At 42.8% G+C, this 13,281-nt stretch overlaps 1 long non-coding RNA gene and 1 pseudogene across 2 annotated transcripts; both read left to right on the forward strand.

The window, feature by feature from the left end:
- The first annotated feature begins 500 nt into the window (after nucleotides 1-500).
- Nucleotides 501-1,696, forward strand: LOC139198222 (uncharacterized). Of its 2 annotated transcripts, XR_011583531.1 has the most exons (5): nucleotides 501-640; nucleotides 725-822; nucleotides 906-1,003; nucleotides 1,087-1,184; nucleotides 1,360-1,696. It is a non-coding gene; the product is annotated as an uncharacterized lncRNA (long non-coding RNA). The 2 variants fall into 2 exon arrangements; XR_011583529.1 differs by having other exon boundaries at nucleotides 637-822.
- A 7,412-nt stretch (nucleotides 1,697-9,108) lies between these two features.
- LOC103440252 (dihydrodipicolinate reductase-like protein CRR1, chloroplastic) lies at nucleotides 9,109-11,189 on the forward strand (annotated as a pseudogene).
- The last annotated feature ends 2,092 nt before the right edge of the window (nucleotides 11,190-13,281 follow it).

The raw sequence follows: 13,281 nt of genomic DNA on the forward strand, positions 1-13,281 counted from the left end.
TTGGAGACTTGAAAAATCCAAGTCACTGAGTAGTCACGAACTTTTGAGTACCAAGGCGTAGTAGCATATGGTGGGAGTCCCCCAAGTCTCTAGTCGAGGGAGTTGACGAATGAGGTGTCTTGCTAATAGTCCATGTCGTAAGTACCAAAACTTCATTCTTTTGTTTTCTAAGTGGTAGCCCCGGACTTTTTCTTCATATATTTTGTTTATGAAGGTTGCTAGGCCCGAATAAGTGGAATTGCAGAAGGTGTAACGGTTGGTAGCTGTTTTATGGAAAGCCATCTGACTACGATAGTCTTGCACATGATGACTATAGGGAGATACACACACATACTGCTATGATAGAGGGTGTAACCGTTGGTGCATTACAATCATAATGGAAGCATCACAATGATGGAAGCATCACCATGATGAAAGCATCATAATGATGAAAACACCATAATGATGAAACATCATAATGATGTTTCTTTGGTGGAATTGTTTTTCATTTCCCCTAACACCCTGAATTGGTTTTCAATATAAGACCATCATCTGTAGCTCGAATCACAAAGTTGTCTTCATGAAAGTTGTTCTTTAATTCCTTAACGACAACATATCCAAATTTGAGAGCCATCAGATCAGTACAACTCTAGAAATTCAGGTACGACGAGTGATTGTTCATCATTTGTCTGTCAACACGTCAGACCTGTTGTGAGCTTCAAAAACTCCATTTTCTCTTGCTCAGATCAACATACTTGCTTCATCGAAGTTGTTCCTTAACTTGTGAACTACAACATATCCAAATTTGAGATCCCTCGGAGCAGTATAACTCCAGAAATCCAGGTATGATGAATGACTGGTTATTATTTTTCTGTCAACCCGTCAGATTTGTTGTGATCTTTGAAACTCCATTTTCTCTTGCTCAGATCAGCATGCTTTCTTCATTGAAGTTGTTCCTCAGCTTGTGAACTACAACATATCCAAATTTGAGGTCCCTCGGACCAGTATAACTCCAGAAATCCAGGTATGATGAGTGACTGGTTATCATTTGTCTGTCAACCCGTCAGATTTGTTGTGAGCTTTGAAACTCTATTTTCTCTTGCTCAGATCAGCATGCTTTCTTCATTGAAGTTGTTCCTTAACTTGTGAACTACAACATATCCAAATTTGAGGTCCCTCGGAGCAGTATAACTCCAGAAATCCAGGTATGATGAATGACTGGTTATTATTTTTCTGTCAACCCGTCAGATTTGTTGTGAGCTTTGAAACTCCATTTTCTCTTGCTCAGATCAGCATGCTTTCTTCATTGAAGTTGTTCCTCATCGTCTCTTTCATAACATATCAAAAATTCAGAATGAACTAATGGTTAAATATTTCCAGATCTTCGAAACATCACAGCAGCTTCGAAATCTGCAAGAATCCGACTGTCATGCTTGGAGCTTCAACACTTTAATTTCCGTGGCTCAAACAGAAATGGTTCCTTCTTGAAAGTTGTTCATATGCTCAAGAACTATAGGGTGTCCAAAATTCAGCTCCATTGGAGAAGAGCAGAGGTTGCAGAAATTTGATAGATGAAAGGAGGCGGAAGAGGGAGAGAGAGAAAAAGTCTCTTGGGTTGGATTTCTATTTTGGGGCAGATTCCAATTTTTGTAGCACCTTCATTATTGATGAATTGCTTGTACTTTTGTCCATTATGAAACTTGGGACTTTGGCTTGTTGTTGGATCTATGATAATATGTTTGGGAACATATATAAGTGAATAAATAAGAAGGAAAATTTTGGGCCCTTGTGGGTGTAAAACAAAAAATGTTTATGTTTACCCAAGTGTTTTTGTACAAGTTCAAGGGCATCTTGGGTTTTGTGAACAAAATTTGTTTATTTGGAGCAAGGTTTTGTGGTGAAGCTTTGTAGGTGAAGCTTTGGTGTTGAAGCTTTCTAGGTGAAGCTTTGATGGTGAAGCTTTGTAGATGAAGCTTTCTAGGTGAAGCTTTGATGGTGAAGCTTTGATGGTGAAAGTATGTAGAGGGAGCTTTCTAGGTGAAGATTTTTTAGGTGAAGCTTTGTAGGTGAAGCTTTTTTAAGTGAAGCTTTTCGGGTGAAGCTTTTTAGGTGAAGCTTTTTAGGTGAAGCTTTGCAGGTGAAGCTTTGCAGGTGAAGCTTTCCGGGTGAAGCTTTTTGGGTAAAGCTCTTTAGGTGAAGCTTTGCGGGTGAAGCTTTGGAGGTGAAGCTTTTCGGGTGAAGCTTTTTAGGTGAAGCTTTTTGGATGAAGCTGTTTTTTTTTTTTTTTTTTTTTTTTTTTTTTGGCGCTTGACACGGTCTTCATTTGCTTGTTTTGTAGTGACTGTGGAAGACGGATTGCTTTCTGATTGAGAAGGGTTCCGGCATCGCTTGCTATGAATGTAAAAGAGTGAGGGCTGAGTGGGCTAAATTACCTCTTTATTGAATTCATTGCCAAATGGCCTTCATTACATAGGATGCCAAACGGCTATAGCTCAACACTTGTACATCGTGAGTCTATTTGTAGTACTACTTCAAGTGATCAGCGTTCCATGGATGGCCAAGGGTCTTGCCATCGGAGCTTCTAAGTGTGTAAGAGCCAGGGCGACTGATGCCAATGACTTCATACGGTCCATCCCAGTTTGGACTAAGTGTGCCTTCACTCGGGACTCTGTCGCAGAGTAATCTTTTCTTTAAGACCCAGTCTCCTATTTTGAAAGAACGAGGCTTGACCCTAGAGTCATAATAGTTGGAGATGCGCTGCTTGTAGGCGACATTCCTCAAGTGAGCTTGGTTTCTGTGTTCCTCGACTAAATCCAAGTTGAGGGTGAGTTGTTTGTCATTTTCACTTTGAATGTAGTTCTGGACTCGGAATGTTGCTTGCTCGAGCTCAACAGGGACAACCGCCTCTGTGCCAAAGGCAAGTGAGAATGGAGTTTCTCCTGTTGAAGTCCGATATGAAGTGCGATATGACCAAAGAACTTGGGGTACAAATTCTGGCCAACAGCCTTTAGCTTTGTCCAAGCTGGTTTTCAAAGTGCGCTTGATTATTTTGTTGATGGCCTCAACTTGTCCATTAGACTGGGGATGAGCTGGAGAGGCAAAGCATAAGTTGATGTTGAACTTAGAGCAGAACAACCTGAACTTCTTGTTGTCAAACTGTCGCCCATTGTCAGTGACTATCGCATTGAGAATGCCGAATCTACAAAGGATGTTCTTCCACACGAAGTCCTCTATCTTTGCCTCAGTAATGGTTGCCAAGGGTTCTACTTCAGCCCACTTTGTGAAGTAGTCCACTGCAACGACTGCGTAACAGACTTTGCCCTTCCCTGCCGGCATTGGGCCGATCAAATCAAGTCCCCACTGGGCGAAGGGCCAAGGGCTGATCATAGGAGTAAGAGGCTCTGGAGGGGAATGAGGAATAGTTGCATATCGTTGACATTTGTCACATGAGCGGGATACTTTGATGGCATCCTGGTGGAGTGTTGGCCAGTAATATCCTTGGCGAAAAGTCTTGTGTGCTAGGGACCGAGATCCCGCATGATCTCCACAGACTCCCTCATGTATTTCCCGAAGGACGATTTCCGCCTCGGCAGGCGTAAGACACCTTAAGTATGGCAGGCTAAAACCTCGCTTATAGAGTTGATCATTGATGATCAGGTAGCGAGTAGACTTGTATCGAATTTGCTTAGCCTGGACTTTATCATTTGGGAGGGTGCCATGAGCAAGGAAATTATAGATCGGGGTGATCCAACTATCCCCCTGCTGTAAGTTGCATACTTCTGCGGCCATGGTGCTTGGTGTTGCCAACAGTTCGACATGAATTTTTCTTCCAATCTTGTCTTCCACAGCTGAGGCGAGGCGAGCCAGGGCGTCTGCATGACTGTTTGCCGCTCGAGGAACTTGGGTGATCTGGTAGTGGAAGTGCTTGAGCAAAAGTTGTGTTTGCGCAAGATATGCTGCCATGGAGCTGTCCTTAGCATCAAAGTTGTTGGTAACCTGGTTGACCATTAATTGGGAGTCACTGAAAATATCAATTTGTTTAACCCCGAGGTGTTTGGCCAAACGTAATCCTGCTAGAAGGGCTTCATACTCGGCCTCATTGTTTGATGCCTTGAATTTGAAACGAAGAGCATACTCCATTGCTACTTTGTCGGGCGTAGTCAAGACTAGTCCCGCTCCACAGCCCTGTTGGTTGGATGAGCCATCAACATACAGACTCCATGCTGAGGTCGTTGATTCTACTTGCTGAGCTTCCGATGGTAATGAAGCTACTGCTTCAGGTGTAGAAGCAATGTCAACAGGATATGTGAAGTCGGCGATGAAATCTGCTACTGCTTGGCCTTTTTCGGCTGGTTTTGGTTGGTAGGAGATGTCAAACTCACCCAATGCTATCGCCCATTTGATCATTCGTCCAGACGTGTCAGGACTCTGGAGTATCTGTCGAAGAGGGTGATTGGTAAGCACGATGATGGCGTGTGCTTGGAAATAAGGGCGAAGTTTCCGAGCAGACATGACCAATGCTAGAGCTAATTTCTCAATGTTGGAGTATCGTGTCTCCGCATCTTGTAGGGCCTTGCTAGCGTAGTAGACGGGCCGTTCGACACCACTGTCCATTCGAATAAGAACAGAACTGACTGCTGAAGCCGAAACCGATAGATAGATGATGAGAGTGTCACCAACTTCTGGTTTGGAGAGCAGAGGGGCTTTACTCATGTACTCTTTGAGATTCCTGAATGCCTTGGCACATTCCTCCGTCCATGTAATGTACTTCTTATTTCCCTTGAGTGCTTTGAAGAAAGGAGCACATCTGTCTGTGGCCTTAGAGATGAATCTGGTTAAGGCTGCCACCTTGCCAGTAAGGCTTTGGATGTCTTTTGAAGTTATTGGCTCTTTCATGTCGAGGATTGCTTTGATCTTTTCAGGGTTAGCTTCAATGCCTCGTTGGCTAATCATGAAGCCTAAGAATTTGCCAGAGCCCACGCCGAAGGCACATTTGTTGGGGTTCAACCTCATTCGATACCTCTTTAGAATGGTGAAAGTTTCAGATAGGTTGGTGATGTGTTGGTCAGCATGTTTGCTCTTGACTAGCATATCATCAACGTAAACTTCCATGCTCTTCCCAATCTGTTCGGCGAACATTGAATTGACCAGTCTCTGATAAGTTGCTCCTGCATTCTTTAGGCCGAAAGGCATGACCTTATAGCAATACAGTCCCCTGTCAGTAGTGAAAGCCGTATGTTCTTGGTCTGAGGGGTTCATGAGGATTTGGTTGTATCCTGAATAAGCGTCCATGAAGCTCAAGAGCTCACACCCTGCCGTAGAGTCTATAAGTCTATCAATGAGAGGAAGAGGGAAACTATCCTTCGGGCATCCTTTGTTTAGGTCGGTGTAGTCGACACACATTCTCCACAAGACCTTTTGAAGCAGGAGACTTTCCTTGGTCGGATTTTTCTTAACAAGGACAACATTTGCTACCCATGTTGGGTAATTGACTTCACGGACGAAGCCTATGTCCTTGAGTTTTTCAACTTCTGCTTTCATCGCCTCGTATCGCTCAACATCATAAGATCTTCGCCTCTGTTTTACTGGTTTGGTCTTGGGATCAATACTCAAGTGGTGACAGATGATATCGGGAGAGATGCCCGGCATATCTTTATATGACCAAGCGAAGACCTCGGCGTTCTCTTGCAAAAAGGAGATCAGCGACAACCGAAGGGGTGGTGACAAAGTAGTGCCAATCTTCACCATGCGGTCTGAATGGTCTTTGGAGATAGAGACATTCTCTAACTCTTCAGCGGGTTGTGCTTGCTGGGTGAAGGAGTCATCTCGAGGGTCGTCGGGTTGACTGTTGCTATCAGGAAGATCCAAGTTCGCTTCATCTAGGCTGGTCTTTACGACTTGGTTATGTATAGAGAGAGTCTCCTTGGGGACAGACAGGTGTTGTTGTTTGACTGAAGTGTTGTAACATGATCGTGCACTAAGCTGATCTCCTCTGATGTAGCCGTTGCCATGTGGGGTTGGAAATTTCATCAACAGCATATGCGTGGATACCATAGCCTTGAGATCATTGATGCCTGTGCGCCCAAAGATGACATTGTATGCCGTCGGGCAATTGACCACTAAGAAGTTAGTGGTAATAGTAGCTGTGTAGGGGCCTGTACCAATGGTGAAGGGTAAGTGTATACTCCCTAAAGGTTGCACGATATCGCCAGAGAAGCTTATCAGAGGAGAAATCGAGCGATCTAGCAAGTGTTCAGCTACATTAAGTGCCTTGAAAGCTTCAGCAAACATGATATTGACTGAAGCACCTGTGTCTATCAGGATTTGTTTCACATCAAAATTTGCTATGTGAGCTTCCACGATCAGCGGGTCATTGTGAGGGTAGATTATACCTCTTTCTTCCTCAGGGTAGAAACATATTGGATCCCAGTTAGGCTTTTGATACTTGCCTCCTCTGATGTCTTCCACGTGAAACACTTGATGGCCAGGTCTCAAAGTTCGTTCACTGCTTTTCATGGCCCTATTGGAAGATTCAGATATGGGTGTGCCACCGCTTATGGAATATATGACATTCACCTGGCGTTGGTTACGGTTATCCCTTTGAGGGTGAAGAAGGAATTGATCAATTTTTCCTTCTCGTGCCAAAGCTTCAATACGATCACGGAGGATGATACATTTCTCGCTATCATGGCCGTTATGCTCATGGTAGCAACAAAACATGCTCGCGTTATTCGGGGGCGTGTAATCTGGGTGCCTCGGCTTTGGCTTTGGTATCAGGTGAGCTATGCTGGGGTAAATGGCCGCGCATGTGGCATTCAAGGGCGTGTATGTCTCATACCTTGGGGTAGGGGGTATCTTGACGCGGGTTTGACCCACTGCATTGACTGCCTGGGGGCGAGCGTTATTGTGGCGATACCCTTGGTTATCGGGATAGTGTCCCTTACTCTTTTTACTGGAAGGAGAGTGGTGAGGATGGAAATCCTTCCTCTTGCCTTGAAATTGATATGTCTGTTGATTCGGTGAAGCATTATGCAAGGCATGGGGAGGTGCCACTGCTGTTTGGAAAGTCGAGGTCTTCTCATTTAGGTGAGTCTGGCTTCCACCTCCCACTTGTTGATAAAGGATGGTTGTAGGGGGTTTCTCCTGATATGTCTTTGCCTCGGCGGAGGCATGGTTATAAGCCTGCGCCATCACCTCAGAGTAAGTCTTCCAAGTATTGGCATTGATCATGTATTTAAAGAAACAATCACGTAGGCCTGCCGTGAAGGCTTTGAGGGCAGTCTTGTCGTCTGCCTCGGCACACCGGGAGTATTCATGGCTGAAGCGGCCAGCATACATACGTAATGACTCGTCTGGCTTCTGGCGGATAGTGTACAAGTCATCTGCAGAGTGCAAGCGATCGGTTTGGAAAATGTGTTGGGAAACAAATAGTTTCCTCAATTCCTCAAATGAGTCTACCGTCTCAGGTGTAAGACGACAATACCAATTTAGAGCTCCACTAGAGAGGGTGGAGGGGAAGAGAAGACATCGCTCTTCGTCGGTGTGCATCCGGTATGCCATGGTGGACTCAAAGAGGTTAAGGTGCTCAATCGGGTCCTCTTTTCCAGTATAAAGTTGCAAGCCAAGCTTTTGCTTTGTCTTTGCTTGAAGGGGGGTGTTGAGGATCCTCCTTGTAAGAGGGCCAGGCCTGGGTTGGTTCCAGTCAGGTATTTCAGCCTGACGTTCAGCCTTCAACTTGTTTACTTCCTCAAGAAGTTGTAGGACAAGGGGGTCCTGAGCGGAGTTATGTGTCACTGGAGCTTTCTTTCGTAAATCTCCATCTCCTATTGGAATTAGGAAGGTTTGATCAAGGGCATGTGATTTTTCCCTGGACTCGCTGTACTGGCTTCCAGGGTATGTCTGTCGGAACACCTCTGAGTCCCCTGTACCCTCATGTCTCTCTAGGACTTGTTGCCCCTTCCCCAAATTGGTGGCCGGCTTGGGCCGTGGCAGGGGACCGAGTCTCTCAGAAATCCTTGGGTCATTAATCTTTGAGCTTATATGGATGGAATTCTCTCGACGTTGCTTCAAGAAATCCCGACAATCGCGAAAGACGGCTTTCGATCCTTCTGCCCCTTCAGCAAAGAGGTGTCTCCCTCCATTTCTCATGGTTCGGGTCGAAGCAACTGGGTTAAGAGAAGCCTCATGTTGATTATCAAGTCGAGGGGTAATCTGTTCCCTATCAGGGATATCTATGTCGAATGCATGTGACCCTCCATGTTGGAGGGCACCCAGTTGATGGTTGACTTCCACGGGGGCAACAAGCTCGCGTGTCTGAGCTTGCCTAGCTTCGTGGAGTGTCTCGAAGAGCTTCTCATATTGCTCCTGGAGGACCTCATTCCTCATTGCTATCTTGTTGTTCTGAGCTTCCAACTCATCGACTTTAGCTTGAAGGAGAACTCGTTTTCCTTCCTTCTTTCGTTGTTTCGCACTATGTGCAAGGGGGGTGTCATTCTGTGTGCTGTGGCTTCCTTCGCTTCCCATGTTGGAGAGGGATGCCTGGTCAAAAGAAAGTGTACGAATGATAGAAACCAGCTTGACACAGCTGAAGAGAGTAGGAATAAGTGTCGTTTCCCACAGACGGCGCCAAATGTTGATGCACAAAATCAGCGAAGACTTTGGTACAACAGAAAGTGTCAGGTTTTGTGACCTTCGCTTGGTTGCTTCGGTCACTAGTGAGGATAAGTACGTAAATGAATAGAGACAGAGAAGCAAACACAGGATGTACGTGGTTCACCCAGATTGGCTACGTCCACGGAGTAGAGGAGTTCTTATTAGTAGTGAAGGGCTTACACAAGTACAAAGGATCAAGCTCTCAATTTAGTGAGTTAACACAAAATGATTTAACACAAAATGGCATCAGCACTCAGCATCCAATATATTCATCATAATGTAGTGGGAGCAATGGGGATAATCAGTACACATAATAATTGGTGGAAAAAAATTGACAAATATATAGCAAATGTGCAGATAAAACGGAAGCATGTGGAAACCACAAAAATAATATGTTGCTTGGTTCCCAGAGACACATGCGCAAACATGCATGGCCCAAAAAATAAGGCACAAATTGAAACATGCATACCTGTCAATGTGGCAATTTTTGTCACACATTTCCCTCCAAACAAAAAACCAATCCAACTAAACAAAAACCTTCTCTTTGAGAGAGACCAAAGAAAGTGGCTGCCAAAATCCTTATCTCTTACTGTGGAAATTGCTGAACTGAGAAAATAGCCATGGCAGCACTGAGCTGCAAATTTCATCACCGTATGGTCTGCAAAAATTATAGACATGCCAAAGCGAAACCTTCCATCTGTTGCTCAATGCAGCCGTCACAAAACAACATCAAGGTGTTTATATAATGTGAACTATTGAAAATTAAACTAAAATTTGTTGCTAAACGTGATCTCTATGTCTTGAGATAGGTAATTATAAACAGAGCAGCGAAGGAAATTGGAAGGGCGGCTGTAACTGTCGTGACCAGAGCTAGAGGAATGGAGGTGGCTGGTTCAGTGGACTCTTATCTCGTAGGAGAAGACATTGGGAAGGTATTTTCCTTCATTTCTTAATACATTTTCATTTTTGTGTTAGTATTGTCATCAACACTCATCATCTAGAGTTGTTAACAGCGATCCCTATTTCATACACTACTTTTTTAAGTAGCATGTTAACATATGGGGATAATTTGATCTTTCCTTCTAACAAATTTTAGGTGTGTGACATGGAAGAGCCTTTGGAAATACCGATAACGAATGATCTCACAATGGTCTTAGGTTCCATTTCACAGGTAACCAATTCAATAGTTGAATATTAATAAATAGATACACGTATGTGTTTATTCTGTCGATACTTCTCATTCCTCTGTGACAATTGGCAGTCTAAAGCATTAGGAGTAGTTGTTGATTCACTGAGCCTTCCAAAGTCTACGACAATGTTAAACAGGTAATGTAATTACACAAGTACTATTTATGACACATTAAAAACCCTGATTCCGTTTTCTCATTTGATTGATTATTTCTCTACTAGGCAACAGCATTTGGCATGAGAAGTGTGGTTTATGTGCCGAAAATTAAATTAGATACAGTATCAGCATTATCTGCATTATGTGACAAAGCCAGCATCGTGAGCACAGGATGAGATGTACTTCATACAATAAGTTTTAGAAGTTGTTTCTTTTTTTTGCTTTTCTCCCACTTTTATCACGGAATGAAACCATACATTTGTCACTGATATGGAGCTGCAACTGTGTTCAGGGTTGTCTCATTGCACCGACTTTGTCCATTGGATCGATACTTCTCCAACAAGCTGCAATTTCAGCTTCCTTCCACTACAACAATGTAGAAATTGTGGAATCAAGAGCATCTGCAACGGTAAATTCGGTTACTCATTCGTAAAAATGGCAAACTCTCACTTTTTAATATGTATGAAACCATATAATTGTATGTCCTATGTAACTTGTAACACATATTTAATGTCCCCTATAGCTGTTTGCCCTTGAATATGTAACATCAGAAGCCCAGTTATCCTACACATGAAGATCATATGCTACAGTTGTATTTGAGGTACAGGATTTTCCATCATCAGATGCAACCCAAATTGCCAACAACCTGTCTAACCTTGGCCAAATCTACAACAGAGAAGATATTTCAACCGATGTTCTAGTAAGCACAAGTACAAATTGTTGTTTTTTGGTTCAAGTTTTATGCCTTGGATTGGAACTAATTACTATATTTTTATCGTATGTGCAAAAGGCAAGGGGCCAAGTTCTGGGAGATGGAGTTCGAGTGCTTAGCACAACAGTTCATTTTTCTCGTCTCGGAGAGGTTTACTCTCTGAAACATGACATCACAGATGTGCAATGTCTCATGCCAGGCCTTCTCTTAGCAATCAGAAATATTGTGCGCATAAAGGTAACCAATTAATACATTTGTATCGCATCGCATCTTTTATAATTTTCAATCATATCCTGCCTTCAACCGATAATACATCTTCTGTCTTTGTTTCTTTATTGCAGAACCTGGTGTATAACTTGCAGAAATTTTTATGAACATTCCGTCTCACTGATCTTAAACCCAACCACATAATTTCGACTTCCATGTAACTTAGAAAAGAATGAAGATTTTGTTAACTAACTTTATTGTGTTATGCTCCATTGCTCTTAGAAATTGGGTCTATCTCAAAATCTGTCTGATCCGGTCATACTCTTGCTAAGTCACTATTTTAAGAGAAGATTCTTTGACCATGGACTAGAAAAACACTATTGGATGAAAGGCCCGTTGACTCGCACTCCATTAGAAGACCTTTTGGCTATTTGACCAAGACTAGATATTTGTTGATATTTAGATATTTATTTAGTAGGTAGATAGAGGCCACATCACCACTCCATATATATGGACCACATACTTGACCTTCCTTGAGAAGGCTTGGCTGCCTACAAAAGGAAGGCATGAGCACCATTGTAGGATCTTCCATGGCAGCCCTACCGACATTATCACAGAGACAACAAAGCCTTATTACCCCAACCAAAATTGCAATCTACAAACCTTCCACCCTGTTTTTGGCAAACATGGACTTCGTGCTTTTGGAGACTGGACCCGTGCATTTCTTGTTGTTGCATAGCTTGTATGATTTCTTTTGCCTGTTATTGTAGTGCTGCTCCAAAGCTGCCCAATGCCTAAAGTACATGCCAGTGCATATGTTGCAGTTGATCTTCTTACCCGAACCAATGTGTTTGTCATCTTTGTGAGCCACCAAAAACAGTTGAGTTGGATGAAGTGAGCCATACAATTCACAAGCAAATTCCTCAGCAGCCTTTTCCATTTTCTTTTCGCAAGTTGCAGCCCTTTCCATTTTCTTTTGGCAAGTTCTTAGATGAAAGAAGATTAATTTGAGGAAAGCCTTATCAAAGACGGTAGAAATAGTAAATACCCCAACCAACATTTACATGGTTCATTGGTTGAAGAGGTATACGACAACCATCAGGTTTTGTGGATTGTCAAAAGGGTCATCTCTGACACTTTGGAGACCTATGCGAATTTCATAAAAAGACCCTCCTAATTATTTAAAAATATAATTTCTTAGACAATATAGTCATACAAAGTTCAACTATCAATATTGAAACTTAATTGAAATCAGCATCTCACTCTTACTAATTGAATAATCTCCAATTACCATGAAATCATGATTTAGGTTCATCTATAAAAAAATGGAGCACAACTGAAAGAGAGATATGAAAATACGTTTGTGGTGGAATAAAGTAATAATCACAAATTAGTTTTTTGTTGCTTAAGAAAAGTAGAAGAAAGTAATACACAAGTTTTTTATTGTTATAGAAAAGTAGAAAATTAATATATTAAGTATAAGCTCCACTTAATCAATTGTAAAATCATATGATGATATTTTTTCTTTTAAGTTAAATTTTTTTATTATAAATTAATACTCATATGTAATATATAGGAGAATAAAAAAGTTTTGGGGCCTCTAAAAAATTCAGGACCATGTGCCACTGCACCCTTTGCACACCCCCAACGCTTCCTCTGATTCTCAATATCCTTCACATGTCTGTAAGTTACGCCATTCTCTTTATGGCCTTAAGCATGCTCCAAGAACTTGGATTTAGTCGACACCGCAGTTTGCATGAGGGTGACCCTCTCTCGGATGCTGTGAATTTCAAAGTGTTGTGGGTGCTCTCAAGTATCTACTCCTTACCAGACCTAAAATTGCATTCGTGGTGAATCAAGTATGTCAGTACATGCATTTTGAATTTCAAAGTGTTGTTGGTGCTCTCCAATATCTACTCTTTACCAAACTTAACATTGCATTCGCAGTGAACCAAGTATGTCAGTATATGCATTCGCAGTGAACCAAGTATGTCAGTACATACATTCGCAATGAATCAAGTATGTCAGCAGTGTTCTAAAAATCGGCCTAGGCGCTGGGCGTGGTGATGCCGGTGCGATTAGGTCCGAATCGTTAAGAAAAATATGGGAGCTGTTAGGCCCCCGCCTAGGCGCTCTTAGGCGGGCTAGGTGGGCTAGGCGGTCTAGGCGGGTTACACGGTCTAGGCGGTTGTCTAGGCGGCGGTCTGGGCGAAGTGAAATGATTTTCTGGGAAGAAATTCCAAACAGACTTAGAATCACTAAAATTTTCTCCCGCTTCGACTCCCTCTCTCTGTGCACCACGACTTTCTTAGCTGTCGCGATTCCCTCTCTTTGAAATTCGTCTAAGAAGAAGCTCTTACAGCTCAAAACAGAAGAAGAGAAAAAA

The sequence above is a fragment of the Malus domestica genome, chromosome 01 (assembly GCF_042453785.1).
Source record: "Malus domestica chromosome 01, GDT2T_hap1".
In the NCBI taxonomy this organism is placed as follows: domain Eukaryota; kingdom Viridiplantae; phylum Streptophyta; class Magnoliopsida; order Rosales; family Rosaceae; genus Malus; species Malus domestica.